At 35.5% G+C, this 10,174-nt stretch overlaps 1 long non-coding RNA gene across 1 annotated transcript; it reads left to right on the forward strand.

Moving 5' to 3' along the window:
* Positions 1-7,104: 7,104 nt before the first annotated feature.
* Positions 7,105-9,354, forward strand: LOC309846195. Its single transcript, XR_014301779.1, has 2 exons — positions 7,105-7,262; positions 9,126-9,354. It is a non-coding gene; the product is annotated as an uncharacterized lncRNA (long non-coding RNA).
* Positions 9,355-10,174: the final 820 nt, after the last annotated feature.

Here is a 10,174-nt window from a genome sequence, read left to right on the forward strand (position 1 = left end):
TTCTGGATTATCTTTTGAAATGGAAAATAATAATATTAGGAGGAAAACTGGCAGAATCTGAAAAAAAGTCTATATTCAATGAACAGTATTGTACCGAGGTTAAATTCTTAGTTTCAGTAATTGTACCATGGTAATGTGAAATGCTAACTTGTAGAAAGCTAAGCATAAGGTAGATGGAAACACTCTGCACTACCTTCACAACTCTTTTGTATGTCTATAGTTTTTTTTTTTTTTAAGACTTTATTTATTTATTTGACAGAGCAAGAGAGATCACAAGTAGGCAGAGAGGCAGGCAGAAAGAGAGGGAGAAGGAGACTCCCTGCTGAGCAGAGAGCCCAATTTGGGGCTTGATCCCAGAACCTTGAGATCATGACCTGAGCCTAAGGCAGAGGCTTAACCCACTGAGCCACCCAGGTGCCCCTCTATGTCTATAGTTTTAAAAAAGAGAAAATAATTTTAAGTACCTAAAGTTGAAAGACATTAATAAACTGTTCACAGAAAATAAAAGAAAAAGGCCAGTGGTCCTTAAAGGGTTAACATCACTCAAAATAACAGAACCTCAGAATTACACAGAGATATCATTAGTTAATTATCAGACTGGCAGAAATCCAAGAGTTTGAAAATACCCCTTTGTTAGTGAGTTTATAGAGAAACAGGACTTCTTATACTTCAACGGTAAATATAAGGGACTAGCAACATGTGCATAAGGTCCCATTTATAATACAACAATTTTATTTAATTCTAATTAATAAGGGATATTAACAAGGGATATATTGAATAAACAGTGGTGCAGCAGTAGAACTATGCTATAGAATCATGAAAAGGAACAAGGAAAATTTGTATGCACTGAGATGGATGCACAGGAAATATTGAGTGAATAAAAAGCAAGACACATCAGTTTATTCTTACATAAAAGTTAGTATACTCTGAGTTTTATTTGTTTGTTTGTTTATGTTTTGGGGGGCGACAGAGAAAGAAGGAGAGAGAATCTTAAGCAGGCCCCATGAGTGCTCGAGACATGTGAACTCAATCTCACAATCCTGAGATCATGACCCGAGCTAAAGTCAGATGTTTAACTGAGTCACCCAGTTACCCCTAGTGTACTCTGAGTTTTATATAGACACTAAATTTTGTGTAAGAATACAACTGAAATAAGAATTAATCTACCTATCTATATGCATATTTGGCTAATTTTTCTAAAAAATGCAGAAAAGATAAACCAGAAAGTAATGAAATTTGCTACTGAGTATGGGAAATGGGGTAGAGCAAATAGGGATGGAATCACCATTTCTTTACGTATACCTTAATTTAGTTTTACTTTAAAACCAAAAAATATATTGTTATATATATTATGAAAATATAAAAAGCAAAAAAGGATAGCAAACCATAAAATTAATAATAAAGAGAAACAAATCTATGAGTCAAATTGCTAACATAATGACACAGAAAAGTATGACATCAGATGACTTTCAAATGACTTTCAGGTACGTGCTCTACATATCCATCCTTAACAGGATATTATCTCCGGACCAAAAAAGAAATTGCAGAGAAATTTTTAAAATTCATAGTTATACTTTTTCAATGATAATATACTGATATAATTTGCAACTATTTATGGATGTAGAGGTATAAAACATTTAAATGAGTATATTGTTACTAGGAAACAAGATTTTCCATGTAAAAGGAAAAACATAAAAAGATAAAAAGAAGTTATAAAAATAACTCTGGGTATTAAATTTGAGTTAGAAATATCAACATGAATTCATGGTTTTTAACAGTGTGTTTTCTATCTCTATCTACTGAAGTGTCCTAGAAGCAGTGGCACCCTAGTAGGAACAAACACACAGGCACTTAGATCTTGATTTCAAGATGCTAATCTTCTCTAAAAGGAAGTAGGTTTTTGAAAAAAAAAATGGCTGAGTCCATGTCTAGAGTTCACAAAAATATAAGGTGAACCTGGGGTATTTTGTTGAGAAAAAAAGGGGCGTGCTCAAAAGATGCTCTGCTTTCAGTGGGCGATTATGTTGCTTCAGTCAAACCACATGGCAAGTAAAACTCGAAAAATGGGACAAAATACAATAATCAATTTGAAAATATTGGAGAACTATTAATACAGTAAGAAATTGCAGAGTCAAGATAAGATGAAATAAGCAAAACCAGTGAGCCTGTGATGTAGCAATGCTTTCCTCTTCATTGTGTCTGCTGATTTCCTAAAGCCAAGGCTAAAAGTCTGAGAAGCTGAGAAAAACTTTCAGCAAAATCACTGAGCTAGCAAGAGGAAACAGGGTTCAGGTTTTACACCAAGAGAGGAGATTAGTATACATTCCAGGATTTTCTAGAAACATCAAAGGAAAGCATTCTAGAAATACATGCAAACTGAAAATAGTCCCTTTGAGGACTAAAAGGTAGGTTCTAATTATCTCATTTCTTGAGTGGAATAATGTATGCTCCTGCCAAGCTGTCTACCATAGCAAAACAAATCCTCTCAAGAGAAAAAAAAATCACACATAGCCTCAAGTAGTCTCTAAAATTTGTCTTGTAAAATGTCTGTTCTTCAATAAAAATATAATCAGATATGTAAGAGTAAAATGTTTGGCAAAAACAGAAGGATGGAGGGCGTGGAACCAGCAAAATTGAAATGGATGCATAGGACAATGGAGGTATCAGACAGGTATCAGGTGGGAAAAACTGTGATTAATAAGTTCAGGAAATTAAAGAAGAAATGAAAAATAGTCACAAAAAATAGTAGAGGATATCCATATGGAAATTCAAGACTAAAAAAATAATGGAAATTAAGTACTCAGTGTAGTGATTTAAAAATAGATTAGAAGCAGATGGAGAGAATTTGCAAACTGAACAGGTAAGTCAAATAAATTAGCCATACTGAAACAGGGAGAAAAAAATGAAAATTAGAGAAAAGAGCTTAAGAATACATATCACAAAGAAAAATGTTTTACATAATTATAATGGGAATTCCAGAAAAAGAAATAAGAGAAAATGAAGCAGAAAGTATTGAAAGGAATACTGACCAAGAATTTCCCAAAACCAGTGAAAAATAAGAAATCTGCTGAAAGATCTTACATATTCCAGGCAGGACTAAAAACAAAATACTGAACAAGAAATAAACCACAGATGAAAACCAAAGAGAAAAGACAAAGGTTGAAAAATACACAGAGGATTATAATACATGATCCTAGAGGAGCAACAGTAACATTGGCAGCTTGTTGCTCACCAAAAAACAATGGAATCTAGAACATAAAAGTACTGAAAGAAAAATAATTGCTAACCTAGAATTCTACTCCCAGAAAAAAAGAATGAAGGCAAAATAAAGACATTGTCAGAGAAACAAAATGGAGAGATTCTATTACCAATGAATGCACTCTAAAGAAAATCACATGGGCTTTTTTCAGGCAGAAGGAAATGAATTCAGATACAAGTTCAAAAATATAGATTGAATGAATGAAGCGTGAAGATCAACAGAGACCATAAATATACTGGTAAATTAACAGAATACTTTATTGAATTAAAATCACATAAACTGAATGACTGAATTCGAGAAGATCACCATTGACAACCCCACTAGTTGTATTTCACCCAAGGGTCATTGATGGTTGCAAAATAATCAATAAAGGTTACTGAGGAACAAGATAGTCACATGGTGCCAAAGTATTACCCCATAGATACTATTTTAAAAAGGAAAATAAGACTTTATCATAGAAAGTCACTCAAATGTTCAAATTTAGCATCCTTAATAATGCATCTATCTCCCATCATATATATATATATATATGTTATATGACATGAACAACATACCTATGAAATATTTTGCCAAAGTGTTTCATTTCAATCTAATCAAGAGCAAATTTAACTTCGAATTTACTGAGGATACAGAAGACAGAGGCGCTAATTAATTGGCACAATCATGAAATAATCAGACAATTTCAGAACTTGGGGCATTCTAAGAAACAACTGATTGGACTCAAAAACTCCATGTGATAGCAGACGAAGTGAGTTGACTGTTTTAGCTTAAAAGAATCTAAAGAGACAGATCCCCCAAAAATGCAATGTGAGCTTTGTGACTCCTAGTTTGTTTGGTTTTTAATAACTTAAGAGGATATTTTTAGTATAATTTGAGTAATGTGTATAAGGACTATACATTAAAATTATGAAATTAGTGTTATTTTTCCGAGGTTAGATAGTTGTATTATAATTGAGGAGATTGTCATTATTTGTGGGAGTTTCCTGATGAACTATTTAGGGGTTAAGTCACTTGATGACTGCCACTTAATATAAAATGGTTATGCAAAAGAAATAGAGAAATAATCAAATTTGTAAAATGTTAACAATCATGAACCAAGATACTGGATATTTGAAATTTTTGTAGTATGTTTTTCACTTTCTCCATATATTTGAAATTTTTCAAAATAAAAAGTTGGGGGAAAATAGACTAAAACTGACTCTAATCTATACAAGGGTTTGGAAGAATAAAAATGAAGGTCCTAATCATGTTTAAAATGTGATAATTACAAATCAAGCTAGCAAATGTTAAATGAAATATTCCCTACCCTCCAACCTTAACAAATGGATCTTCATTTATTTCCAGGGCCAGGTTTGTATTTTTTAATTCTTTAGCTCTTTGGAATTGTGCACCTAAAATCAAGTAGCCTCTGCCTCTGACCTCCAACTCCCTGGCTCACCCCCTTTCTCTTTTCATTCCAGAATTCCACTGCAAGGGAAGGTGGTCAGGGGGCCTCCCACAAGTATACACTAACATTCTAGCCCAGTCCAAGTAGCTACCATACCTCTCACAAACAGCTACTCCTGACCACCACTTTAGGCCCACTCAGGGGTGCTGGGAAGAGACCCACATGAGTGCTGGAAGCAAGCTCAAAGACATTTAGAAAAAGAATTTAGTTATTCTAGGAAACTGGAACATGGTCTAAAAGTGGAGACAGAGGTCAGAGCACTTACCTTTGGCCTTGTGATATCATCATCCAGGAGCAAAATTCTTATTTTAGGTTGGGTCTATCCAATTTTCAACAGTTACGAGGCTAGGAGTGAGATCCCCAACTTTGTAGGAGGCCAAGCAACCTCACACATTCACTGTGTTGCTTCCATGTAGTTCAAACACTCTCAGCACTGTCATGGGCTTCACCTAATTTCCAAGTATTACCACAAATTTTGTTTCCCTTTTTACTGAGATGTGTCAAAGCATCCCCACATGGAAATGACTGGGGGAGGTGGCTTTTACCTTATGAACATAAACATACTTCTGCAATTCTTAAATCTTTAAGAGTTACCATCTTTTGTGGTGATGTACAGAGTTGCACCCACTAACTGACCCACTTCTTCTTGTCCACTTCCCATGATCTTAAACCTGGGTACCACATTCACACCCAACCGTTTCTCTGTCTTCCACTAACAAGAAGGCTAAAGGCTCCCATGCGTAATAAAGGAAGCAAATGGACCAGTTTCTTTACGGATAAATAAAAGCCATCAATTGATTGGTCTTTGGGAGATGAGGGAGATAGATAATTTAGAATCTAAAAATAAAATAAAATAAATATAAAAATGTAATGACTACATCTTTTCTATAATTTTTTCATTTATTTTCAGTTTAACAAAACATTTTGACAGTCTTTCTGTTTAAAAATTACATGCACAGGGGCACCTGGGTGGCTCAGTGGGTTAAGCCACTGCCTTCAGCTCAGGTCAGGATCTCAGGGTCCTGGGATCGAGTCTCGCATCGGGCTCTCTGCTCAGCAGGGAGCCTGCTTCCTCCTCTCTCTCTGCCTGCTTCTCCGTCTACTTGTGATTTCTCTCTGTCAAATAAATAAATAAAATCTTAAAAAAAAAATTACATGCACAGTGTTATTTAAAAAAAAAAAAACAAAAAAAAAACAGGCCCAATTGGGAACACTTAGACCAAGTCACTGAATTAAGGCTTAACATCTAACCTAACCGCACTTTTAACCAACCTTGTCAGAAATGTGGTCTTAACTTGTGAGGAATTTTGCAAACAGCACCAATGAAGTAGTCTGTCACGTAGGCTCTCCAACACCCAAAGGAAGATGAAGTATTCACCTAATAATTCCCCCGCTAAGAGAAGGTGATCTCACCTGAAATATTCCTTTCTTTTCCTTTGCTAATAACTTTTTGCCCCACTCTCCATCTCGTAAAACCTTTCCACTTTGTAAAACTCCTTGGAGCACCCCCTACTTGCTAAATGGAATGCTGCCCAATTCATGATTGCTTAATAAGGCCCATTAGATCTTCAAATTTACTAAGTTGAATTTTGTTTTTTACTAACAGGGATAAATCTACAAAAAAAATATCATTTCCTCTTCAGAAGTTAAAACACTGCCTTTTTTTTTTTTAAGATTTTTTTTTAATTTTTATTTATTTGACAGAACACAAGTAGGCAGAGAGGCAGGCAGAGAGAGAGGAGGAAGCAGGCTCCCTGCTGAGCAGAGAGCCCGATGCGGGACTCGATCCCAGGACCCTGAGATCATGACCTGAGCCGAAGGCATCGACTTAACCCACTGAGCCACCCAGGCGCCCAAACACTGCCTTTTTATCTTATTACATATGGATGGAGATATCAAAGACACAAATAATTTCAAAACAGTGAAACTGGTTCTTGTTTTCCTGCCTGGGTAACTTATTCTCAGGACCAACCACTTTGCCTATATGATCTTTTTTCCCCCAGGCCTTACAGCCAGAAATTGCTATAAAAGTGGGCTTTTAAAACAGTTGTCTATTTCATAACTTGTTGAAAAACCAAAGAAAAAGAAATCCAGCAGTGGCTAAAACCAGCAGCAGATGACATGTGCATGATCCCTCTACCACTCTACACAATTCAGAGATGTCGATATGCTATTATCCCCACACACTTTGTTGGTGCACCAGTATATGATGTGCTTTACTTAGGCAGTGGGGGAAAGCTTGATTTCAGTATGTCTTGGGCTTAAGTAAGCGTTTCAAGATCTAGAAAGTGTGTGTGTCTTTGACTCCTTTATGCTAACACAGGTTGTAAATTAGGGGAAGATGTCAGAGGAGGAGGCCTGTCCCTGCTCTCTCCGTTGCCACTAGCACAGGTCTTCAGGGCATATCTTCTCTCTTGGGTTTCTGTGTTTGTTTTACTGACTGTTTTCCTATTCTGCTTAACGCAGTTTTATGAATTAGCCAGAAAATACTGAACACGGAAGCTTCCCAACTACCAGAAACAATGAACTTTAGCTTTGAACATCACACAGATATAGGTAGGTAATTTTTTTAAATGATTACTAGAGCTATTTTTTAAAAGAAGTAATGTTACTGTATTATAAGGTATTCCTACTGGGATACTAGGCTAACTTTTCCTACTTCCCAAAAGGAAAATAGGACTTAACTGTAGTATCCAAGCAAAAAATGGTTTGTGAGCATTTGGTAAAGTGTTTTTTCCCCCTTTCTTTATGCAGAAAAGTTAAAAGTATAAGAAAACTTAAAAGTAATCAAATTTGTTAATTATTTATACCCCAAACTTACAAGTTAGCCATTTAACATTTTACTTAATGTTTATAAGTAAAATGTTAGGAGATTATATTTGATTTTTTAAAAAAGTCACCTTTTTAGTCCAAGGTCTTGCTTAGAAGGTATTCCATTAATATCAGGAACAATTGGGTGGTAGAATCAAAATGAACCCATGATTTTAAGGAAGTGCTACCTATTATAGCAAAAAATGTCAAAACATGACAAATTTCAGAATAGACTTCCTTGAGCAATCTTGATTTAAAATTATTGTCCTCTGATTTATCTTGAATAATATTTGAAACAGTATTGAGAAACTAATGAAACAAATGAAAAATAGAGATAAATTAAGCCCAAACCAATATTACAACTTTCTTTCAAGTTGCACGATAATATGAACTTAAAGTAAGAGCCCGGCTCAGAACATATGAAAAGGCTCTGATTCAAGTAGTCCAGGGGAATAGAGAACACCTCTGTTATCAACCTCACCATTAAAGGCAGCAGGTGAACAAACAGAACGGCCATGGAGGAAGAGGAAACACTCAAAGAAAATGTGTATGGATGAAATGCATATGCATAATGAAAATGAAAATAGATAGCCTGGCGTTCCCTCCAGGCTCCTGATGATTCATGGCCAGCACACTGCTGGCAATATTTGTGCAAGTTTTCTTGTGAAATGAGGTGATGAAATGGGTCAAATTTGAATGGTTTATTTTCAGGCGTGCACACTTCCTCTGCCTTAAATCCCCCAGTTTTGTTTATTTTCTAGACCTCACTATTTATAATGGAATAATTCGGGTCCTCCAACATTTAGTGCACATAAAAGGAGAAAATGTTAGAAGCCACCCCTCCTTTATAACCCATATACAAACCAATTTCCTGATGTATGGATTAGGCCATAATATGATGCACATTAAAACTAGGAAAGTATCTACTGAGGTTTTACAAATATTTTCCTTTTCTGAAACTAGTAGTTGATTTTTAACAACATAGATATGTTTTGTATAAAATTTGATAGCATTTTCCCATCATAATTGAAAATTGCTAAAATGAAAAAAAAGTCTTAGATGAGCTTTTTCCATCTGTTTCTTAATTCTACTAAGAGGTCTACTAAAGAAATTGTTCATAAATTTAAATCCCCAAATGGGCAACCAGTATAAATCCATTCTAGTTTTATTACTTTAAGCTTTGCTAACATTCACCCATAATGGATCTGGAGCTATAACTGACAAATTCATACATCATCAAATGCCTATAAAGTATGGTGCAAAATGCAAAATACAGTATTTTGCTTCAGTTTTACGGTTTCTTTCCTGAAAACATAGAAGCATTGTCCAATGCTAACACTTAAAAATAATACTAGCTTCACTCTTTTTTTAACGACAGGGTAATTATTAAACTGGACATTTAATCCGGAAAACCCAAATCCAGACAGATTGAATTTTGTTTAGATTGAATTTTCCCTAAAGTGCAAATTGAGTCAAATTTGAATGGTTTATTTTCAGGTGTGCACACTTCCTCTGCCTTAAATCCCCCAGTTTTGTTTATTTTCATCTGTATTTTTTGTTTTAAATAAGTGAAGCAAAAATAAGTCATTGCTCTCACTTTCCCTCAAGTTCTTAGGGAAGAATGCAAGAGGCGACACCATGGTGCAGTCTGGTAACCACTGAAGAAAAGGCATCAGGAAAGAGGAGACACCTGTATTTGCTTAAGGAAAGCTGACACTGATAAACAATATGAGTTATTTCATAGATCTGAAATCCTACTTAAGTGCTGTAAAAATCAATATACATTCTACCCAGCATGTTTGTTGTAATAACATAGCATACATTTTTGACCATACACCATCACTTTCTTTTGCCTGCAGTGCTTATTTTAAACACGTGTACATTTCTTCCTGAGCACTAAATAACAGAGTCATTACCATCATAATAATCAGTTTAGAATTTGCTATGTTTAACTTGAATTATTTGATGATAAGTTCTGCTGGAAATTTTAACTGCTCTTTAGCAGAGTGCATTCTTCTCTCTGAAATATTCATTTTATCATCAGAGCTTGCAGTCCCTACTGTGCATCTTAATCATGAAAATTAATATGTACATAAAGGATCAGAAGGAATCTTCTAACAAACACAGATTTTGTTTCTGTGTCTGGAGATGGATACTAAGGAGTATAAAACAAAATCTGTTCTGTTTAAGAGTCTGAGACTTAGTTGGAGGAACTGAGGAAAGTACATAGGTAACAGTGAAAATAAGGGGCGCCTGGGTGGCTAAGTTGTTTAAAGCCCCTGCCTTTGGCTCAGGTCATGAACCCAGGGTCTTGGGACCAAACCCCGCATGGCGCTCTCTGCTCAGTGGGTAACCTGCTTCCCTTCCTCTCTCTCTTCCTGCCTCTCTACCTACTTGTAATCTCTCTGTGTCAAATAAATAAATAAAACCTTTTAAAAAATACCAAAATAAAAAATAACAACAATAATTTCCAAGGGAGTTATGAAAGGTGATAAAGGTAGGTTGACATCTCAATGGAGGTCTCAGGCATTTGAGAGGCACGGCACCATTGGATGGATGCCTGAATAAGATCTGGGAAGATCCAGGGGAAGAAGATCAGTTCAAATGTCACCTCCACTTTCTGGGCTTTCCTGCCTGCCTTGAACATAGCAATGGCT

This window comes from Mustela nivalis (genome assembly GCF_964662115.1).
Source record: "Mustela nivalis genome assembly, chromosome: 1".
Classification (NCBI taxonomy): Eukaryota; Metazoa; Chordata; class Mammalia; order Carnivora; family Mustelidae; genus Mustela; species Mustela nivalis.